The 24,022-nt window shown below is 44.2% G+C and overlaps 1 protein-coding gene across 1 annotated transcript in view; it reads left to right on the top strand.

The window, feature by feature from the left end:
• The window catches only part of CWC27 (CWC27 spliceosome associated cyclophilin), a 252,501-nt gene that overhangs the window by 125,837 nt on the left and 102,642 nt on the right, over window positions 1-24,022 (top strand). The gene's annotated exons all lie outside the window — the stretch shown is intronic.

Genomic DNA, 24,022 nt, shown 5'->3' with positions numbered 1-24,022 from the left:
TCAGATATCTGAATACTGCCCGATTTCCACGGACTGACAGAATGAAGAAAATGGAGACATTTTTTCTCCATCTTCTCCTTATCCGATAAAATCTGATCACACTGTGATCACACTCTGATCTTCCCAGAGTGTGAACTGCATAATTGGCCCAATTCTCTCGGATGAGAGAATACACTGGTGTGTGACCCCATCCTTAGGGTAAGTCATCAATATCAGATTGATACCCATTCCCATTAGTTGGCTGTTTTCAGCTTTCATGGATTGAGAACAGCACAGCTCTATACACTGCTTAGGGGCTGTTACCAGGACCCCTTTTAGGCCGTGGTGTCAAAAGGGGCCACAGGGATCTCTGATATAGGAAAGACACTAGTATTATAAATGGCACACCTAGGGAAGCATATTTTTCTTCGTATTCCAATCTTTTTTTTTTTCTGAATAGGAGCTGAGCTGCGGCACCCAAGTGTACGCCAGTTTGTAAAAAGCCAAGGTGTCCCTTATCCATCTGTGAAGCGGATCATGAGGGTGTTGGGTATCAGACCCTAACCGATCTGATATTGATGACCTCTTCAAAGAATTGGTCATCAATATATTACCCTGTAATTAGCTACAACCTTCTTTACCCACAGAATATAGTTCACCCCATTTTGTTACATAAGTTCTGTAGGTTGATTCTCATTGCTTATATCAGAGATATATATATATATATATATATATATATATATATATATATATATAATATGTATGTCTAATTTTCCTGAAGTTTACAACCAAGTCTATCTGTAAGGTATAAGAGGTACCAACCATACTTGGTGTGTGGTGGCCTCTTGGACAGTATGCTATCAAAGAAGATTAAAGCGTAGCATCAGGATCACGGATGTCCCTATGATAACTTACACATTCCTCCGGCATCGTTATCCTCATGTGACCCAAGGTTTTTTGCTTGGTATGTCTACACATATGGTACATAAAAAGAAATGAATTTCATAAACCCCAGAAATACTTCAGCACATTTTTATAAGCGAGCTCAGATATTCCAGGCTGCATTGTCTTCTGTATAAAATCGTTCAATTTTGTAATTACAAAGTGACTCCTGAAAAGATAAAAGTTCTTGTAATTACAGTGATGTGCGCAGCTTTGCTTTGCATTTTACTATTCACGTTTATAAAAATTGGTACAGACAAACCCAAATCTTCAATTTGGTAAAAAAAAAAAAAAAAAAAAAAAACCTTCAATTACCTAGAAGAACACTTTGATGTAATAAATATATATTGTAACGCATGCAGTCTAATGCCAGCACACCGCAGTGCACTACCCTTCTTTTAAAATGATAGCATGACGGTGGGGATTGAATTTTTTGGGGGATCGCGAAAACCATTTTGATACCCTGAGAATTGACACTTGCCTAACTACTAGGTGCTTTAATGGTTTTGGCCTTCAGAAAAGATCTTGATGATCATGCAGAGTCCAATTTTGCAATTTTCATAATTTTTTTTTACACTTTTCACAATGTTAGACTTTGATTTATATTCACTGTATATTCCTTTTTTAGCATTTTACTGAGAGATGTGTTTGTTATCTCTGAATAATAGTAGACGTACGGTACCCGAAACAAAAAGACTGTAATTGTGTTCACATGATGCGTAATTGCAATGTTTTGTTCTGAACCAAAAACCAGTGTTGGCATTAAACGCTGAGGGCCATACGCATATTTTTGCCTCATCTTTACATGCATTTTTTTTTTTTTAAATGTTTTTACTTGTGTTTTTCAGCTGTTCATTTGAACGGATGAAAAGTGCTGCAAAAACACTGAAATAATTGATATGCTGTTTCTTGGCAAAAATGGGCTCAAATACATGCAGAAAAAAATAGCATGTGCATGAGATTTCAGAAATTGTGCTGTAAAGCACTGTGTATTGTGCGCACCAAATACACTGGAAATATAGGCAGCAAAAATGCCACATGTGAACATACCCTTACTCTGTTTTGTGCCCACGAGTTCAGATTTTATGAACTCACTTTCCATAAATAAAATCTGCAGTATTGTATAATGGCAGATAATCACATCCAGATACTGCATTTTTTTTTCCTTTTTGTTTGTGCCAAAATTGGCTTCTTTTGCATTATTTAAATCTTCAACAAGTCAATTTCTGTTTCATCAGAGACCCTAAGGCTGTGTGCCCACGTTGTTTTTTTAAGCGTTTTTGAAGCGTTTTTCGGGGTCAAACCGCTTCAAAAACGCTTAAAATAAGCATCCCATTAATTTTAATGCATTTTGGCCTTTTTGTGCCAACTGTTGCGTTTTTTTCCGCATAGGAAACGCTTAGCGGCTAAAAACGCAGCATGCTCATTATTTTCCGCTTCAGTTCACATTTTTAGCTGTTTCCTATGAGTCCAGAAGACGCGCGGAAAAAGCGCATCAAAAACGCTGTTTTTAAGCAAAAAACGCGTGTTTTCTGGGAAGTCGTCCGGTTTTATAACAGTTTTAAAACTCTAATGTGGGTACATAGCCTTGGTCTGCAGAATAAACCACTCTCGGCATTATTTTATTGCATTTTTGATGCATTTCTACCAGGGCTGTGGAGTCAGTAAGTCAAACCTCCTACTTCTCAATTTCCATGACACCAACTCCGACTCCACCAAAATGGGCTCCGACTCTGACTCCACAGTCCTGACAAGGCTTTGGAGTCGGTAAGCCAAACTTCCAACTCCTCAATTTCCATGACTCCGACTCCACCAAAATAGGCTCCGACTCCACAGCCCTGATTTCTACAAACAAAAAATGTGCGAATTAGTGCGTAAAATATGCAAAACCTCAGCAATCCCAACTGCTCTTTTACTGATCCCCCATGATCTCTGTTCTTCCCAGCTGGAGCGCTATGGTGTTGACATGTTACCACTGCAGACAATCATTGGACACAATGTTTACTTCAATGATATTAAAACATCACCACTATCCATCAGTAATTGACTGAAGTGGTCAAATCTCCTAGTCTGTCATCTCTGGACCTAGAAGAAAAGACATCAGCTGAGGACTAGGGAAGCATCTGAATGGAAGCTGTAGAGGATTTTTTTTTATCTTCTAGCGTAAGACGTTTCTTTTGGACAAGTCTCAGAGGCTTCGCAAGCCTACAACAAGCAATTTCAAAGCGATTTCCAAGTAGTTCTGCTAAATCAATTAGTTGGTATTGATTCAAAAGCACAATATCTAAGGCTGGTTTCACACGTTGGACATTCATGGTATGAGCATGGACCTCTTTGTGTGGACCAACTGCTGGTTCCTGACCCAGACTTAACAACCCTATGACGCTGATGCGTTTTGGTTAGGAGACTTGCAACTGATCTGTATTAGGACCGTGAATGGTGGGCGTGAAACCAGGTTATGACTGATTTTTCTGCCTTAAGCAGTAAATGTCTGTGTAGCCCTAATCTGAGTTTTCATAGGTGCTTGATGCTTTTCACTGGTAACTCTGCCCATGGTACAAGCTACTATTGACTGCAATTGTTATAGCCACTGTTTATGACAAACTCTACATCTATGTCCAGCGAAAGTCACAAGGTTCTTCATAGTAGCCGAAATCCCTGTGGTTGTCCAGTGTTTCCAGTTTGACCCGTTGAGGGTTTGAAGCCAACAATGATTTCCATAGTTATATTCCGGCACTCTTCATGATTAAGTGCTCCATAGCCTATCAGGTCATTGGTTTGCAGTCTAATAAAAAAATAAAAGTGTGATATTATGTGTAAAATCTAAATTTGCACATTTCCTTGCTCAAAGTATAAAGTATTATTAGAGCTGGAAAGATAATTTGGAAGCATGCGTTGTGTTCAGAAATCATATCGGACTATTTTTATGTGGAAAACAGATTGCTGTCTGTTTAATGAGGAAATGAGGATCGAATCTCGTGGTGTGTGTTACCGTACAGTCTGCTGAAGTTACTGGTTTATGTGCATAAAAAGGATTATGTAGGTGGATGAACATCAGCCACGCCAAGGCATGTGCATGCAGCACAGTATGGCGGCTCACTAGGTGTGAAAACTAGTGCCTATTCACTAGCATTGGCACAGCTTTACACTTGCTTTGGCATACATGGAATAGAGCTGGAACGAAGTTCCTGGAATGAGAAAGGTTAAAGATAATTACAATCACATGAACAGAAGTAATTCCGATTTGTTTTATTAACTTCATGGCGTAAAATAGAGACTTTGCTTTAAAGAAAACCGGACACTTGGCATAAATATATTTTTTTTTTCTAATTGTCGCTGTTCCCCTGAATCCAGTGTTGTTTTTCTTTTGTTCCTATGTCTCTCCATTCCTGAGATATTCCTTATCTTCTCTGTATGTAATTTTAGCTAAGAGGGTGTTGTCCTTAACTTCTCTTTGGGAGTCTTCTTGAGGAACACGCCCAGTTGGCTAAAAACACTAGATTTATATACGGTTGGCTTTATATCTAGCCTGATGTACTGCCTATCAGCTTGGCTATGACTGATAAAGCACATTGCAATACAGGACCATTGTAACATTTTATCATAGGGATTAGTGATGACTTTGAGCGAAGGTGTTCTCAGAGCATGCTCGGGTGCTAACCGATTGTCTTCGGCACGTGCTCGAAAAATGTGTGAGTCCCCGTGGCTGCATGTCTCGCAGCTGTTCGACAGTCGCCACACAGGCAGGGATTGCCTGTTTGTTAGGCAGTCGAACAGCCACGAGACATGCAGACGTGGGGACTCTAACATAGTATTCGAGCACGCGCCGAAGTCACTCGGTTAGCACACGACCATGACTGGATAACACCTTATCCGACCGAGCATATTTGCTCACTAAGGCCAGGTTCATACTGCGTTAAAGCAGCCCATTCAACGCATAGAGTTGACGGGCTGCATTAACGCTATAGCATAAGGCGATCGCGTTATGCTATACCGCTAGTGAAGATGCTTCATCTGTTCTAGCGGTGACGGAGCCTCGGATGCTGCAGCCCGCGTCCAAGGCTCCGTCACAGAATGACGGCACATCGCTAGCGCATGCCACTTTATGGCATGCGTTGCAATGCGCCCAATAATGGGAGGGAATAGCAGCGTTAACGGACTGCGTTACACCGCGTTATGCCGCGGTGTAACGCAGTCCATCTAACTGACTGCCATAACGCAGTGTGACCCCAGCCTAATAGGGATCAAAAATATAATGCTGAAGTTGTCTAATAACTATGGCAGGAGTATAACTAATGAAATGACTTGACAATTCACCATGGGACAGATGTGAACAGAGCCTAAAACTTAATTTAAAGGGTCAGCTACAACCTCTTGGGATAGAGCTACAGAAGTGGCTGAGCTACATTGGTTCTTTATTCCCATGGAAATTAATGACTATATCTGTAGCGCCAGTTCTAATGGTCAAAAGTTGGTAGAGTTGGCTGAAATGGCAATAACGCTTTAAAGACAACTTTATCTAGTCCCTGCTGCCGTTTGATTTCAACAGTGTCTATCTTATGTGTAAATATGCTATAGTTTGGACAAACTTGCGTTTTATAAGTTGCGTTGAGCGCTATGATCCCGGAGTCCAATATATTCTTGAGCTGTGTACTTCCTTCACCCACCGTCAATAATTGACAGCTTTCTCTGAGCAGACTGAGCAGAGACAACAGTCTCAAACATTACTGCTAGTAACACACTAACCTGTCATGGATTAAAATCCTGCAGGGCACGCAAGGTCCCCCTGCTCACGCCAGAACATGTCCAGGCCCACGTGAACTTTGCCAGTGACCAACTGTATAATCCAGAAGAGGCATGGAGGAGGGTCATGTTGCCAGATTTGACCAAAATAGAACTTTTTGGTATTCGCTCCACTCGCTGTATTTGGAGGAAGTAGGATGAGTACAATCCCTAAAACACTGTCCCAACCATGAACCATGGTGGGGAAAACCTCATTCTTTGTGCTTTTCTGCAAAGGGGACAGGACGACTGCACCATATTGAAAGGACGATGGATGGAGTCATGTATCTCGAATTTTGGCCAACAACCTCCTTCCCTCAGTAAAAGCATTGAAGATGGGTCATAGCTGGGTCTTCCAGTATTACAATGACCCGAAACACACAAGAAGAAGCATTTCAAGGTCCTGGAGTGGCCTAGCCAATCTCCAGTCCTGAATCCTATAGAAAATCTTTGGAGGGAGCTGAAACTCAATGTTTCCCAGTGATGAAACCTGAAAGATCTGTAAAAGATCTATATGGAGGAGTGGGCCAAAATCACTGCTGCAGTGTGTGCAAACTTGGTCAAGAACTACAGGAAATATCTGACCCCTGTAAATGCAGACAAAGGTTTCTGTACCAAATATTAAGTTCTGTTTTTCTACTGTATCAAATACTAATGTCACGTAATAAAATGTAAAAATCATACAATGTGATTTTCTGGATTTTTTTTTTTTTTTTTTTAGTTTGTCTCTCACACTGGAAGTGTACCTTCTTTGTAGTGGGATAACTTGCAAACTGGCAGTGCATTTAATACTTATTGTTGCCCACTGTAGGGCTGCAAAGTGGCTGTCTCTGGTCACCCTGGGTCAGCCAAGTGGGGGGAAACCAGTGCAGGAAAGGCTATGCTTTCTGTTGCAGGAAATAATAAAAGGTATGCTAATACTTACTGCTCTGCATATCCATGGAGTCCTTGTCTGTGTTGAGCCGGGGAGCCTTCCTGACTCATTTGCCAATTGTAAAGTAAAAACAAAATGTCCACTAGTGATTGCAGTGTCCGTCTGCTTTACTCTGCCTGTAATACTGTTACCTATGGTGCAGTCACAATGAGCTTATTCTGCGCACTCTGGTGATAAAGACTGGAGATAAGCGAATGTGTTCGGAAAACGTTTTCTAATCTCAAATTTGGCACGAATGTAGCACATTTGGATTCGTGTTCACTTTCATGACCATTTTTACTCAGTCGGTCACAGTTCGGTAAATCATCACGTTTCCACTAATGGTTTTGTGTGACTTTGGCTAGAGGTGCTGTATGATGGACAGGGGGACGTGTTTGATGAGGGGAGGGGTGTGGAGAGGTTAAAGGAGCGTCTGAAGATATTACAGGAGCACCGCACGCTTTTTTTTTTCTTTTTTGACTTTGTTGATTCCGGCAACCAATCAGGGTGCAGAAACCATCCACAACATCATGACACAAGGTCTCCTGTGATTGGTTGCCGAAGTCACATGTCCCTGGCCATATAAAAAGCGGACATCTTGTTTTGCTGGCGCCATTTGCTGAGTGTCACAGTGCAGAGAGGTCACTCCAGCACTAATGCTGATGCTGAAAGTGAGCTTGTCAGTGAAATAGATAGGATCCTGTCCTGTGTGAAATTGATCTTCCAGCATCAAAGTAGATTCTGCAAAAACTGTGTGGCAGTCTCTGGAAGCCCCATTTGCTACTCCAATTTGTTTGTGCTAAAACTGTTTCAGTGGCAAATCAGAAGGCTAGATTTCCACGTAAACATTTTTAGGCCTAATATAGTGTTGCATAATAATACTTTACACATAATATAGTGTTGCAGGCATAAGGCTCAGTTAGCTACTCCAAATAGTTTGTGCTAAAACTGTGTTTCAGTGGCAAATCAGAAGGCCAGATTTCCACGTAAAAATCGTTAGGCGTAAGTGTTGTTCAGGCACTCTAAGAAAATAAATAGTGATTGTTCCTTTAGTGACAGGTGACTGACAGCTGTGGGCCTAAAGCCCCCGTCACACTAAGCGAGATCGCTAGCAAGATTGCTGCTGACTCACAAGTTTTGTGACGCAACAGCGATCTTGCTGTGTGTGACATGTATCAGCGACCGGTCCCCCCGCCGGGTATCGCTGATCGTGCTCTAATGTCCTGGGTGTCACGTCTCCGTCAGATTTGGGGCCTGCTGTTCCGGTCGCAGCCACTAGGAGGCGCCGGGCCGCCACTTCGCCGTCAGACTCGGGGACGGCTGTTCCTGCCTCGGCCACTGGGAGGCGCCGTGGTTCTATTACGTCGCCGTCAGACTCAGGGCCTATGATCCCAGCTTTAGCCACTAGGAGGCGCCGGTCTGTCACGTCACCGTTGGACTCAAGGCCTGCTGTTCCGGTCACGGCCACTAGGAGGCGCCAGACCGCCACTTCACTGTCAGATTCGGGGACGGCTGTTCCTGCCTCGGCCACTGGGAGGCGCCGTGGTCCGCCCGTGAGTTATGGTGGTGACAGAGAAGTGGCTCCTGCGCAGGCATCTGGTGGGCGCAGGCTCCGCCCCTCTGTCAGTCATCAGGGGGTTACTGCAACTCCATCTGGCCTGGTCTTGGGGGCGGCCCTAATGACATCACCAGTCCAGGAACCTGTGAGGGATGACCTGATCCCTCAAATACCTTGGGACTGGTCTTGCAAGCCGCCGGATATATTCTTGGTTCCCCTGTGTGTTACTTAGTGATTGATTTCTGTTTGACTCTGACCTCAGCCTGGATTTCTGACCCCTCTTTTGCCTGACGATTCTGTACTTCTGCTACTCTCCTGTTTTGTGACCTTGGCCTGGATATTCTGACTCTGCTACTTCCTAACGATTCTGTACCTCTGCCGCCCTCCTGGTTTTTGACTCTGACCTTGGCCTGAAATTGACTCTGCTATTGCCTGCCGTTTTTGTACTTCACTTTGACGACCGTCCTGCTCTGGCCGCTGCTCCTATTCAGACAGTACCTCCTGGGCTCTGTTGTAAATCCAGATCCCTGTATAGGGGTAAAGGGTATCAGTGTTTCTCGGGGTGTTGCCTGGCTGCAGCCCAGAACCGCAGACGGACGTTACATTATATCCGGCCATAAAATTAACTGCTTCTTGTGTATATACCCAACATATACAAAAGCAGTCTCCCTGAACTTTTTTTTTTTTTTCTTCTTCTGACTGAGCTGATTTTTGGCCTGAACACCTGTTGCAGTGCACAGCCTGGAAGATCTCTCTCATTTTCTTGGACAACTATGCGGCAGTCTGGAGTCTTCAGGGAGAGAGCTGCACCTCAGAGATCCATGCTCCTGGCACGTCGACCTCTGGGCAACTACTCTGGCTATGGTTGCCCAGAGGTTCAGGTATTGCCCGCAGATGCGGCTAAAGTTTTATTACCCATTTCAGTTTCATGTGGTCAGAAATCGCTGTGTTTAAACGCGTATGTGGATAGTGGTTCTGAAGGAAATTTTATGGATTCCTTGACTGCTAGGAATTTGGGTGTAACTCTACTAAAACTTAATGCCCCTATTAAAACCACGGCTATTAATGGCACGTCCATTATTCAGGAGGGGGTTAAGTTTGTTACTGCCAAGGTTGCCATGTCTGTGGGAGCCTTACACACTGAGCTGGTGTCATTTTTTGTGATGGACAATTTAACCTCTGCAGTTATTCTGGGTATGCCATGGCTACGCCAGCACAATCCTGTCATCGACTGGCACTTGGGTGACGTTGTACGCTGGAGCCCACAGTGTCAGAAAAATTGCATATCCTTGGCAGTAAACCAAGTTAAGGTTAAAACCCCCCGCATACCGTTTGCTTTCAGAGATTTTGAGGATGTCTTTTCTATTGTAGAATCTGAAAAGCTACCCCCTCACAGAGAGTATGATTGCCCTATTGATCTGATTCCGGATGCCCGTCTCCCTAAGGGAAGAATATTTAATCTCTCTGGCCCAGAGCGTCAGGCCATGAATGACTATATTGCAGATAGCCTAAGAAAAGGGTTTATCAGACCGTCCATTTCTCCAGTTGGGGCTGGGTTCTTCTTTGTGGAGAAGAAAGATGGTGGTCTCAGACCCTGCATTGATTACACAGGTCAACGAAAAAAAATTTTTTTTCTGGTGTCCAAAATATTTTAATGAATTTGGGGTATTTTTGGGGTGCTGATTCTGAATATGTCATCAGTTTTGCCAGATTGGCTCAAGTTTTTGAGATTTTTGGTATCTTATTTATAGCACTTGTTGGTAAATGCGACGCATCATCTCATTAATTTCTTTGGATTAGTACTTGAACTGAGCAGTTCTCAATATAGTTTTGTGTTAATTAGTGTTCTAAAAGTTTGTTCATAGCTTGATTTTTGCACTAACTTTATGTTGTTGTCTGTTTTCCAGTGAAAAGCATGAACTCATCATGAAGAAGTTGTCTTAACGATCCAGACTCATTCTGTTACATTTGTGGTGAATATACACTGCCAAAACATAGAAGAAACATAACACACTTCGTAAAAAAAGTGTATTTTGCCTATTTTGGGGTTATGCTTGGGGACCAAGACAAGTTTTGGGCACCACACATAGTGTGCAAAGCATGTATCGAATTATTACGAAAATGGAGCAAAGGACAAAGAAAAAGCTTCAAATTTGGTGTTCCAATGGTGTGGAGAGAGCCAAAAAATCATCATGATGACTGTTATTTCTGTGCAGTGCAAGTGCAAGGATTCAATAAGCATAAGAAACGAAAATGGGAGTAACATGGAATCTGCAAGAAGGCCTGTCCCTCATTGTGAAGATGTGCCTGTACCTGTGTTTACCATAAATAACAGTCATCATGATGATTTTTTGGCTCTCTCCACACCATTGGAACACCAAATTTGAAGCTTTTTCTTTGTCCTTTGCTCCATTTTCGTAATAATTCGATACATGCTTTGCACACTATGTGTGGTGCCCAAAACTTGTCTTGGTCCCCAAGCATAACCCCAAAATAGGCAAAATACACTTTTTTTACGAAGTCTGTTATGTTTCTTCTATGTTTTGGCAGTGTATATTCACCACAAATGTAACAGAATGAGTCTGGATCGTTAAGACAACTTCTTCATGATGAGTTCATGCTTTTCACTGGAAAACAGACAACAACATAAAGTTAGTGCAAAAATCAAGCTATGAACAAACTTTTAGAACACTAATTAACACAAAACTATATTGAGAACTGCTCAGTTCAAGTACTAATCCAAAGAAATTAATGAGATGATGCGTCGCATTTACCAACAAGTGCTATAAATAAGATACCAAAAATCTCAAAAACTTGAGCCAATCTGGCAAAACTGATGACATATTCAGAATCAGCACCCCAAAAATACCCTAAATTCGATGAAATATCTTTGGCACCAAAAATGCTGTTGACCAGTGTTATCGGGAGTTGAATGCAATCACTATAAAAAACCAGTATCCGCTTCCACTCATCCCTGATCTTTTTAATCAGCTAACAGGAGCCCGTTGGTTTACTAAACTTGACCTCCGGGGGGCATACAATCTAGTCCGCATAAGAGACGGGGATGAGTGGAAAACGGCCTTCAATACACCCCTTGGCCATTTTGAGTACCTGGTTATGCCGTTCGGACTCAGCAACGCACCTGCCGTATTTCAGCACTTTGTTAACGATATTTTTAGAGACATTTGTGGGGTGTATGTCGTGGTGTATTTAGATGACATTCTGATTTACTCTGCTGACCCAGTGACACACTCTCAACACGTCTGTTCTGTGCTACAAAGACTACGTGAACACTCCTTGTTTGCTAAACTGGAGAAATGTGTATTTTTTGCTGAGGAGGTACAGTTTTTAGGATACATGGTTTCAGGTAAAGGCTTCCGCATGGATCCTGCCAAGGTCCAGCCTATTAAGGCTTGGGTGCAACCAAAATCGCTGAAAGCGCTGCAGCGATTTTTGGGGTTCGCTAATTATTACCGCAAGTTTATTAGAGGTTTCTCAGAGATTGCCAAGCCACTCACGGATCTGACCCGGAAAGGGGCGGACGTGGCCAACTGGAATCCTGAGGCAATTCAGGCGTTTTCTACGTTAAAAGAGAGTTTTGTGGCCAACCCAGTTTTGGTTCAGCCGGATCTGGACCGTCCATTTATTGTGGAGGTGGATGCCTCTGAAATCGGAGTGGGAGCAGTGCTATCACAAGGCACTACATCCCTCACTCAGCTTCGTCCATGTGCGTTTTTTTCCCGCAAATTCTCTCCCACGGAGAAAAACTATGATATTGGGAATCGGGAACTATTGGCAATTAAATGGGCCTTCGAGGAATGGCGTCACTTCCTCGAGGGCGCCAAACACAAGATCACGGTAATTACCGATCATAAGAATCTGACATACCTAGAATCAGCAAAAAGGTTAAATCCTAGACAAGCAAGGTGGGCATTGTTTTTCTCTAGGTTTAATTTTATAATCACCTTCCGCCCTGGTACAAAAAATGTGAGGGCCGATGCCCTCTCTCGCAGTTTCTGCCCCTCACAAGCCGAGGACTGTGAACCAGTTCCGATATTGGCCACTGGGATCATTGTCTCCGCAGTGTCATTGGACCTTCTGGAGGAGATCCGTAAATCCCCAGAACAAGCCCCTGACACTACGCCACCCAACAAATTGTTCGTTCCACCTGCGTTTCGCCTACAAGTGCTTAGAGAATCACATGACTCTGTCTTGGCAGGCCATCCTGGTCTCAATAATACCGCCAGATTGATAACTAGGAATTTTTGGTGGCCGACGGTGGTTAAGGACTGCAAAGAATATGTCTTAGCATGTGAGGTCTGTGCCCGCGCCAAGTCCTCCCATACTCGCCCTGCCGGCTGGCTCCAGTCCTTGCCCACCCCCGAGAGTCCATGGACCCACATCTCCATGGACTTCATTACGGACCTACCGTCCTCAGATGGAAAGACGTGTATCTGGGTGGTGGTGGACAGGTTCAGTAAACAATGTCATTTTGTCCCCCTGTCGGGGTTACCTAACTCGGAAACGTTGAGTAAACTGTTTATTGTACATGTGGTACGTTTACACGGTGCCCCGGTCAATATTGTGTCTGACAGGGGTACCCAATTCGTGTCAAAGTTCTGGAGGGCGTTCTGTAAACGCATTGGTATTGAGCTATCTTTTTCCTCGGCTTACCACCCTGAAACCAATGGGCAAACCGAACGTGTCAACCAGGCTCTGGAGCAATACCTTCGTTGCTACATCTCAGAACACCAGTCCGATTGGGCAGAACATCTGCCACTAGCCGAGTTTGCCCTAAACAATCAGTATCAGGACTCCATTAAGTCTACCCCCTTTTTCTGCAACCACGGGCTGCATCCGCGCTTTGGCTCATTCTCGGCCAGAATGTCGGAGCTTCCTGGGGTAGAGAAAAATATACATCATTTAAAAACCATTTGGTCTGAGGTAAACTCTAACTTGAAAGGGGCCCGGGTTAGACAGACCTCGGCAGCGAACAAACGGCGATCCAAAGGACCGCACCTGGGAGTTGGAGACAAGGTTTGGCTCTCCACCAAAAACATCAAGCTTAAAGTACCGTCTGCCAAACTGGGTCCCAGATTTATTGGTCCATACGAGATTATAGAGGTGATTAACCCGGTGGCCTTCCGTTTAAAACTCCCTCAGTCTTTCAAATTTCCCAATGTCTTCCACAAGTCTCTCCTCAAGTTGTATCGCTCCCCAATTCACCCTGTCCCGTCCCCTCCTCCTCCCATTTCGGTCGGAGGGTCCTTGGAGTATGAAGTCCAGGGTGTCCTTGACTCCCGCCTTGTAAGAGGGTCCGTACAGTATCTGGTACACTGGAGGGGCTACGGCCCGGAGGAGAGGTCCTGGGTCCCTGCGCGGGACATCCATGCAAAAGCACTAATTAGAAGGTTTCACCTCCTCCACCCTGACAAACCAGGTTTTGAGGGTCCGGAGGCCCCTCTTGGAAGGGGGGGTACTGTCACGTCTCCGTCAGATTTGGGGCCTGCTGTTCCGGTCGCAGCCACTAGGAGGCGCCGGGCCGCCACTTCGCCGTCAGACTCGGGGACGGCTGTTCCTGCCTCGGCCACTGGGAGGCGCCGTGGTTCTATTACGTCGCCGTCAGACTCAGGGCCTATGATCCCAGCTTTAGCCACTAGGAGGCGCCGGTCTGTCACGTCACCGTTGGACTCAAGGCCTGCTGTTCCGGTCACGGCCACTAGGAGGCGCCAGACCGCCACTTCACTGTCAGATTCGGGGACGGCTGTTCCTGCCTCGGCCACTGGGAGGCGCCGTGGTCCGCCCGTGAGTTATGGTGGTGACAGAGAAGTGGCTCCTGCGCAGGCATCTGGTGGGCGCAGGCTCCGCCCCTCTGTCAGTCATCAGGGGGTTACTGCAACTCCATCTGGCCTGGTCTTGGGGGCGGCCCTAATGACATCACCAGTCCAGGAACCTGTGAGGGATGACCTGATCCCTCAAATACCTTGGGACTGGTCTTGCAAGCCGCCGGATATATTCTTGGTTCCCCTGTGTGTTACTTAGTGATTGATTTCTGTTTGACTCTGACCTCAGCCTGGATTTCTGACCCCTCTTTTGCCTGACGATTCTGTACTTCTGCTACTCTCCTGTTTTGTGACCTTGGCCTGGATATTCTGACTCTGCTACTTCCTAACGATTCTGTACCTCTGCCGCCCTCCTGGTTTTTGACTCTGACCTTGGCCTGAAATTGACTCTGCTATTGCCTGCCGTTTTTGTACTTCACTTTGACGACCGTCCTGCTCTGGCCGCTGCTCCTATTCAGACAGTACCTCCTGGGCTCTGTTGTAAATCCAGATCCCTGTATAGGGGTAAAGGGTATCAGTGTTTCTCGGGGTGTTGCCTGGCTGCAGCCCAGAACCGCAGACGGACGTTACATTGGGTCATTTTTTGATCGTCGGTCTCCCGCTGGACAGCACGCATCACTGCGTGTGGCAATGGGAGACCATCGATCAGCGAGCTCTCAGCGCTGTAAGCAGATGCTGGGAGCTGGTATCCAAGGTAAACAGCGGGTAACTAAGCACGCGTGCACTTATTTATCTGCTGTGTACCCTGGATACCAGCGTGCTCGCGCTGGGAGCTGGAATCCAAGGTAAACGGCGGGTATCTAAGCACCGTGCGCTCTTAGTTACCCGCTGTTTACCTTGGATACCAGCTCCCAGCACGAGCACGCTGGTATCCAGGGTACACAGCGGGTAACTAAGCGACGCGCGCTTGTTACCCGTGTTGTCGCTGGTCCTGATCGCTGGTGAGATCTGCCTGTTTAACAGCTCACCAGCGATCATGTAGCGACACACCAGCTATCCTGACCAGGTCATATCGTTGTCGAGATCGCTGGTGCGTCGCTTAGTGTAACGGGACCCTAAGGGTGTGAAACAGGGGAAGGCTACTTATAACATGAGTGGGAAAAAGTGATGTAGTGGTGGAAGGGGGAATAGGCTTGGTGTTCGACCTGTACTTGGGTTAGGTGTTTAATGTGAATGAAAGCTCATCTGAGCAAACACTGTCTTCTCCTATCCAAAGACCACTGAACAAATCTGTTACTGGACGGGCTACTCGACTCCCTTTCTTTGGCAGCCGCACAGCGGTATGCCTTGTAGATGAGGCTCAGAAAGAGCATATGCTCTAGTGGATGGCAACGCTACATCAAGTGGCCTCTCCTTCTCTTCCTTCATTTTAACATCACACACAGTACAATCCTCAGAGGTGGCACCCCAATCATCGTCCCGCGTCAAAAGTTTCCAAACGCCCAACTGACTGTGGGGAACCTCAGATGGGCCATTCTGAAGAGCTGTTCACACATTGTATTCCATGGGCATCAGAGGTCTGCTCCAAAGAATCCCAGAATCCAGAGGAAGAAAGCATCTGCACCAAATTTTTTTCATGTTGGATCTGGGGGTGGACGAAGTAGGGTTCGAGCAGAATCCAGGGTGGAGGTAATCCTGATGAGACTCAAATTCCAGAGTTGCATATGGATTGTATTGTGGTGTCAGGGCAGGAAGATGAGGTGGGTGACTCTCGGTGAGGAGTGTGAGAGCAGAAACTGAGATTGTAGATCTCACTTGGTGTGAACCCAGAGGTACGCTGCTGAGTAGCTCAGCAGAGGAGGAGGAAGATGATGAGGTTACATTGCCGTTTCCCACACAGACACAAGGTAATTCAACCACGACAAGCACTGGATCCTCGGTCCCAACTCTGGCTGTGGCCAGCAAGGGTTGCCTAGCCTGGGCGTTTTTTGAGACCACAAAGGATGACACAGCACATGTTATCTGTCAAATTTGCAAAGAAAAACTCAGAGGCAAAAATTGCAATAATTTGACAACATGCATGATCCGGCACATATGCAATCAACATGCCTTAGTGTGGGAATCTCTCTGTGCTAAAATGCGGACTAGCGGGCCTCACCATCAACCCCATCAGCTGCTTCTTCCTACTCCATCACCATTCCAAGTCTTCTCACACAGGTCTCTGGCCGCAGAAACTACAATTGTTTGCTCACCACAGTCGAGGTGAGTGAGAGCCGGTCAGCTGATATGGAAGTAGACCTGACTGCTGCTTTTGTGTCACCTAGCACAACACATCTTTCTCAATCCACCATAACCTGTCCGCCTGTACTTCACTCACAGTCCAGCAGTTTGTCCTGTTCTCCATACTCTATCACCACAGCAGCCAGCTCTTGGTCCCGCAGTTGTGGTCCCGTAAAATAATGTTTCCCTCCTACACATGGCTGTGGGTCTGGCAGTCAAATGGCTGTTCCACAAGTCTTTGAATCCCCAATGCTTGCAAGACAAACCTCTGTCCATGGTTGGCGGGAGGGGACGAAGGAAGCAACATTGATTGATTGTTACCCCTCCACCAACACGGCATGGACTTGGACCTTATAGAAGTGCAGCAAGAAGGCGCTTATCTTCAACATGATGCTTGTATTCTTAGGGATAGAAATAGCGCTGACTACTGAGTTGCCATTCTGTTAGATCCATGGTACAAGAGTAAATTTAGGCAGATGCTCCCCTCTGGAAAGGGATGCGCTCATGCTGGAGTATCGAAATACGCTTGTAGACAATCTTAAGAATGGTTTTCCCCAAGACAGCAATGAGGCACACGATGTGCATTCCAGTTGTAGATGACCAACCTTGGGAACGTCAAGGTGTCTTGACCAAAGAATTGCAAGAACTTCAGAAGTGCAGGCGAGCTCATGCGCATCTTCCATTTTTCAAGGCCAAAATGTAAAAAGATCCAACCCCCCTGATGACATTGATATTGAGCTGCACATACTCCTGCACATCCTGTCAGACTTGTACTCGGTTCTGCTTGTGCACAGACTGGTCTAAAAAAATGTGTTAAACTACTAAGAAATTGCTTATGCCACACTGGAGGTTTTGCGTGAGGTGTGAGGTCTCCCAGCTAAGAAGGCTTACACCGCTCTCTTAGCCACCAGGTCTTCATTGAAGATTCAATTCCAAGTTGTAAATGCTGGGCCAGGCTCTGATATGTCATGCATAGCCCATGGCTGACTACTGCTATGCCATTTGTAAATTTCTACTGTAGTTCAACTGATGCCACTTTTCATGATGTCTGCCTCTATTTTGTTTGGGAAGCTTTTTGTCACACCTTAAGGTGTTGCCTATGCGTTTTGGATTTGCCTCCCATTGAATCTAATGGCGTTCGGAGAACGGCTGCCGTTCGGCCGAACCGAATCTTGAAAGGTTCACTCATCTCTACTAAAGACACATTTCACATTGCTGTAATATTTTAAGAATCGAGCCTAAATGCAACTGATTAAGCTCCACGCAGCCTGAAAACTTTGTATAATCAGACTACAATAACTTGAAGAAATGTGCTGGGCATCAGATGGCGAATAACAAGGCTGGATTGTTTTTGACAAATGCCTCAAGTGTGCTGGGAAACGTGCCCATATACAACAGCGTACCTGTGCTGTGTGACCAAGCCCCAACCTAACACATGGAAATGACAGCAACGATAATGTCTCCCCAAGTGTAGATAAGCATGCTTACACGGTTCGTTAATTATTTCTTGGCATAGGGCTTTCAAGGCGATGGTGCACTTTTTTCTTTTTATTAAAATACTTTTATAGACCTTTTAGAAAAATAACTTGTCACCAGGACAGAAATGACCAGTTTTTATTTTTTATTCCCTATGCTCCCTTGAGTATTCTTTTTGTTCGTTTTTTGTTTTTTTTTTGTATCCACCATACTGTACAGTTCCAGAAATCTGGACGTTTTCAATTAGTGCTTTTTTTTTTTTTTTGTATCTTTACCAAGGGGGTGTGGATCATGGGATTTTCTGGGGACGTGTCTTAGTTAGACTGTGAACACCGCCCGCTTGGTTAAAAAAAAAAAAAAAAAAAAGAAAAATTATCACTTTATAAAAAGGCTCATATCTCTGGAACTGAACTGTATGGCAGATTTAAAAAAAAAAAAAAAACACTGAATACTCAGCAGGTTCGCTGGAATAAAATGAAAGCAAAAACTGGACACTTTTTTGACCTGGTGACAGGTCTTCTTTAAAATAGATCTGTCGCTACATTTTACAATACAAGTTGTAAACCTTATCTAGATCTGACAGAGCAGGTGAGGCTGGTGTATTTACTTTACTCATCCACATCAGATTTGCCGTATAAACCTTTGTGAAGGTTTCCCTAATAGTATCCTAGCTAGATTTATAAAATGCCCAGTTTAATGATCATTTTATTTGGTACAGCCATTCTTTAATTAATTTATTTATAACGTAAGTTCATCAGGTGTAAGAGATCTGTGTGATAATGATTGGTGTTTGTATTGTGATATCTGGTGACTGATCAGCTCTTTGAGTTCAAAAAACATTGAATAATACATTTTGTACATGTCAACTTTCACGAGATATGAAGTGAAATATTAAGGGAGGTTCATGAGGATAGTGAGTTATCTCCTATCCACAGAATAGGGAGTAAATGACTGATTCTTGGGGGTTTGACAGCTGGGATCTCCAGTGATCTCGAGAACTGGGCTCTGCAGAGGTCAGACATGCTCCCCACATCTCACCGGTGATAGCCAAGTGCTGTACTCTTTATTCAACAGTCTTTTAGAGAGAGAATAGAGTTGAGGTGCTGAAACTCTGCTCAGTTCAGACTTCTGAAGATTACTGGGAGTCCCTCCTCAACCCCCCCCTTCCCCAGGAATAATTTACTTTATTGGAAAAACACCTTTAAGGGTATGTTTATATAGGGCAGGGGTGGGGAACCTTTTTTCTGCCAGGGATCATTTGGATTCCATCCTTACGGGGGCCGTACAATATTATCAACTAGAAATTTATCCTGCGATATCTGGTAAAACATTTAATTAACTCACCCCTAATGTGATGGCTGGAACTGCTTCTTTTTGGTCAGTCGATTTTATGTGCTATTGATAATGTTACTACTCACAACTGCTTTTCCAAATGTGCGTCAGTCTGGAGCACAGTCCATGAGTTTTGAAAAGAACTTGCAGCACTTAGTTGTGAACGCAGATATATATTACACTGCAGATCTCCTGATGGGAAATTATCACTGCTTACATTTATAGAACTCAAGCAGTGGGGGTCTGCAATATGTACCTCACATAGGAGACACTGAGACTGCTCTATATTCATCAAATTGGAGACACAGATTGCTGTATATAAATCGGTGTATATAAGACACTGCAGCATACACAGGAAACACTGGGGTTGGTGCTGGAGCATATACGTTATACATTATTCATATAAAATACACGGGTTGGGGGCATATACATCACAGGAGATTCCGAGGCATATGCATCATAGGAGATGCTGGGGCATGTACAATCACAGATATGGCTGGTGACATGTACATCGCAGGAATCTTGGGCACATACATCACAGGATACATCGCATGAGACACTGGGGGCACATAGATCTCAGGAGAGGTTGGTGACATATACATCACAGGAGACTGGGACATATTTATCACAGGTGTGGCTGGGGCACATACATCAAATGAGATGCTGTAGGCATATACATCACAGGACGGGCTGGAGCACATACATCACATGAGACGTTGGGAGCATTAATGTAACAGGAGCGCTGGATTGTATACATCACAGGAGGGACCGGGTCACATAATTCAAATGAGACGATGGGGGCATATACATCACAGAAGGGGCTGCCTCAGCTTTCTTTGTTATCTGTGGGACTGGAGTGCATAGCGCGCGGACTCCACCCATAAAGTACGTTCTGGCACTGGCAAGTGTCATGAAATAATCCGTAATCTTAGCATTCAGTAGTGAATGCTGCGTGCTTGTGCTCTCAGTGTCAGGAGCAATTGAAGGGCCAGTGTTTTGACGTCCGCTGGCAATAGCACTGCGGTCCCCGGGAATCTGCCTGGGGGCCAGAGAGAAGGACATTACAGGACATTGGTTCCACTTCCTTGGGTATAGGGCAATATTCTGCTGCTGGTTTTCCATCCGGAGTATATTACACTAGGAGCAGAGGATAGGATTTTCCTAAATCTCATTCACATGTAGAATCCGCACAGAAATAGACCTACGGTGCAGATTCCCAGGATTGCAGTTTGCCAATACGGCTTACCTGTGTGGCAGAAAATTCCTGCACAATTTTCGTTCCTTGTGGATGCAGCTTGCCTCCTTAAAAGCTTTGTCCAGTTCATTTACAACCTTGGGATAAGGCTGCTTGTTCTGCAGAATAACAACCACGCATATCTTGTGGTGTCAGGTTAGCTTTAATGGAACACATGGGGTTTAGTTTGGGTTTGAGTCGCCCTTCATTAATCATACCAGAATTGTGGTCCGGTGAGCTTGATATAAAGCAAAAATTGCATATTGAGCAGCAGTAGTAGGGCTAATAACTCACAGCATGTTTGCCTTACGCCCCAGTCAGGATGAGTGAAAGACAATTTTCAAAGGGAACCTGTCATGTCGGAAAACGTTATTAACCTGTAGATAAGGGGTTAATCTGCAGGTTAATAGTGTTATGAAGATGCCCATCCGCTGTACTGAAAATTAACTTTATTTCTCCTGGGAGCTTCCAGCTTGTAGTCATACAGATGTGGCTGGACTGAGCGGTGGCTGTAAGCACGCTACCCTACTTTGACTGACAGCCAAGCCGACTCTACAGTAGACGGGAGCTGTCAGTCAGTGCCAGGCCATGCGTACAGCTGCCGGTCTTAGTGCTGTGACTAATTGCTCCGGCACGCCTGCATGACTGGAAGATGGTGGCTCCCTGGAGGAATAAAGATCATTTTCTCCCGGTGCCGCACAGGATTCTAACTATTGACCTGCAGATTAACCTTATATATTCAGGTTAATGGCATTATCCGAGGTGACAGGTTCCCTTTAACAAATGCCTGCCTTTCTCTTATCCTGGCTGGCGTGTAGGGAGAACGTGCGGAGTTACGGTATTATTCCTGTAGTGTTTGGAGTGTGCTCTTTCTTTTTTTTTTGACCCCCTTGCAGCAGTTGGATGTTTTCATTTTAGTTTTACAGCAGTCGTTAAATGAGCCTTTGTTTCTTCTGTTTTGCTTCTGTGAAGTGGTGATAACAGTAGAAAATTGCAATATTTAGATATTTATCTTCCAGATCTTTTTCTTCTTTTAAGATTTCTTAGAAATCGCCCAGGATTCTAAAATCTTTCTTGGAAGTTCAGCTAGTGGATATCCTGTTAAGTGTTTGTTTGCTTTTCATTTTTTATAGCCTTGTGCATACTGAGAAATACAAAGTGAAGCATTTCCAAAGCTTCAGGTTCTTAAGATTGAAGTTTTTGATACTTTCTGATGACAATTTCCCATTTAATATAACATGTTGTTGAAATCCAAGTTTTCACATGTTTTTTGAAATGTTCATTTTTTTTTTTTTTTTTTTACATTTTTCAATATCCTGATGTATATAAATAAAATCCTCAGTGTATGTAATTTTTCACGCTGAACATTAAGGGGGTTTTCCCATCTCCAATATCCTATCCTAATATGTAGCAGGTATAATAATATTTGCCAATAACACGAATTAGAAATGAAGTATCGTTCAGGGGATAGTCTTAAACATGTGCACTCAAAAATTAAGTAGCATTGCTGGCTAGACTGGGATCAGACCCAAGTACTAAGGCATATAATACACAGCCGCATTCGTGAGGGTTCCTTCAAAATATAAATTTTTTTTATTATTATGCACACAAGTTCACCACAGTGATAAATGACAGAAGAGTTAATAAAGAAAAAATTTTTATTCAAGCGATTTCTTAACGTTTCGACCCGAGCCTGGGTCTCAAATTTGCAGTGAGTTTCCAGTGAGAAGGTAAGTATGTAAGTTAATACATTGGTAGTAGTTAGTGGCCTGGTAGCATCAATGGAGCCTGTGTCATCAGGCTATTCGTATGATGTCCACGCAGTTTGCCTGCGTTCACTGTGGAAGGAGCATTGCAGTAGCTTAGGTATCGATCGTTACGACCACATATAGTGACAGCTGTTAGTGGTCATAACCATGTATATCTAAGCTACTGCAATGCCTTGCACATAGGGTAAGCGACATAGCGAACCGGGCGAACTATATTACATTTCTAATTGGAGAGATTTGCTAATATTATTATTACACCTTTTATACACTGCTAAAAAAAAAAAATAAAAGGAACACTTAAACAACACAATGTAACTGCAAGTCAATCACACTTCTGTGAAATCAACCTGTCCAGTTATGAAGCAACAAGGATCGTGAATCAATTTCTCCTGCTGTTGTGCAATTGGAACAGACAACAGGTAGAAATTATAGGCAATTGGCAAGACAACCCCTATAAAAGAGTGGTTCTGCAAGGGGTGACCACAGACCATTTCTCTGTTCTCAACCTTTTTGGCTGTTTTGGTCATTTTTGCAATTTGTCATTGCTTTGACCCCTAGAGGTACTGTACAGAGGCATGAGGCAGTGTCTACAACCCAGAAAAGTTGCTCAGGTAGTGCTGCTCATCCAGGATGGCACATCAATGTAAGCTGAGGCAAGAAGGGTAGCTGTGTCAGCACAATGTCCAGAGCATGGAGTAGCTACCAGGAGACGTGGAGTGGGGCCGCAAGAGGGCAACAAACCAGAAGCAGGATCTTCCTTTGTGCAAGGAGGAATAGGAGAAGCAGTGCTAGAGCCCTGAAAAATTACCTCCAGCAGGCCTTTAACATCCATGTGTCTGCTCAAACTGTTATAGGGAGGTCATACAGGCATGTGGAGACCACACACTACTTGGCATCATTTCCTTGTCTTGATGCATTTTCACTGGAGTTGGATCAACCTGTAATTTGATTTTTCCACTTTAATTTTGAGTATCATTTCAAATTCAGACTTCCATGGGATATTGATTTTGATTTAGATTGATCATTATTATGTTTTATTGTTCTCAATGCATTCCACTATGTAATGTAAGTAATAAAGATTTGCAACTGGAATATTTCATTCAGCGATATCTAGGATAAAGTATTTTAGTGTTTTCTTTATTTTTTTGAGGAATGTATATTGTGATAGGATCTTTGAGATAAAAATACCCTTTTAAGCTAAATATTAGAATTATACCTCCTGTTATATACAGATCACCTTTTAATAGTAATATCCTCATTATATCTCTATATTTAGATAAGATGTGATCACACCATCGCTAATAGTTGCTGATCACAGCTCTCCTCCACCCCTTCCCTGCACCGTGTCCTCTGCACAGATCAAAGAGCATGCCTAGAGCATTCCTTGAGTCACAGCCTGTCTATGTGTATGTTCCAAGGGGTCCTTTGAGACGAAAACTCTTAAATTGGTCGTCTCTTAATGACGACGTTATTTGAAATAGAAGCAGACCCAGTGATCAGCTGATTATTGGTTTGGCCTCTGTCCTCGACAATCGGCTGTTAACGAAGTGTCAAAGCATGAGAAAAGCGGCGTTACATGGCAGACACTATAATAAATAACGGGTGCTGCTCTTACAGGACCCCACCCATGATGACATTTATATACCCTAAATGTATGAGCAATGATACGCCTTAGGCCGGGGACACACTTGCAACTGCAATGCAATAAACTCGCGCGAGTCTCTTTCCTCAGTACTCGGCACTGCTGCCGGCCGTTCGAACCGGAGCGTTCAGCTGCATAGAAGTACATGTAGCCGCACGCTCCAGTCCCGAGCGCCGGCTGCAGTGCCGGGTATTGAGGCGAGAGACTCGTGCGAATTTATCGCATTACAGTTGCAAGTGTGACCCCGGCCTTAATGAGACAACCCCTTTTATGTTTTTTTTTCTTTTACTGATAACTGTAATGTTTTCTGATTTGAAAGGATGAGTCTTCTC

This window comes from Dendrobates tinctorius, unplaced genomic scaffold (assembly GCF_039654945.1).
Source record: "Dendrobates tinctorius isolate UK_male_01 unplaced genomic scaffold, ASM3965494v1 ptg000083l, whole genome shotgun sequence".
Lineage (NCBI taxonomy): Eukaryota > Metazoa > Chordata > Amphibia > Anura > Dendrobatidae > Dendrobates > Dendrobates tinctorius.
Note: the sequence above shows the minus strand (reverse complement) of the source record. Positions and strands in the feature narration are given on the sequence as shown.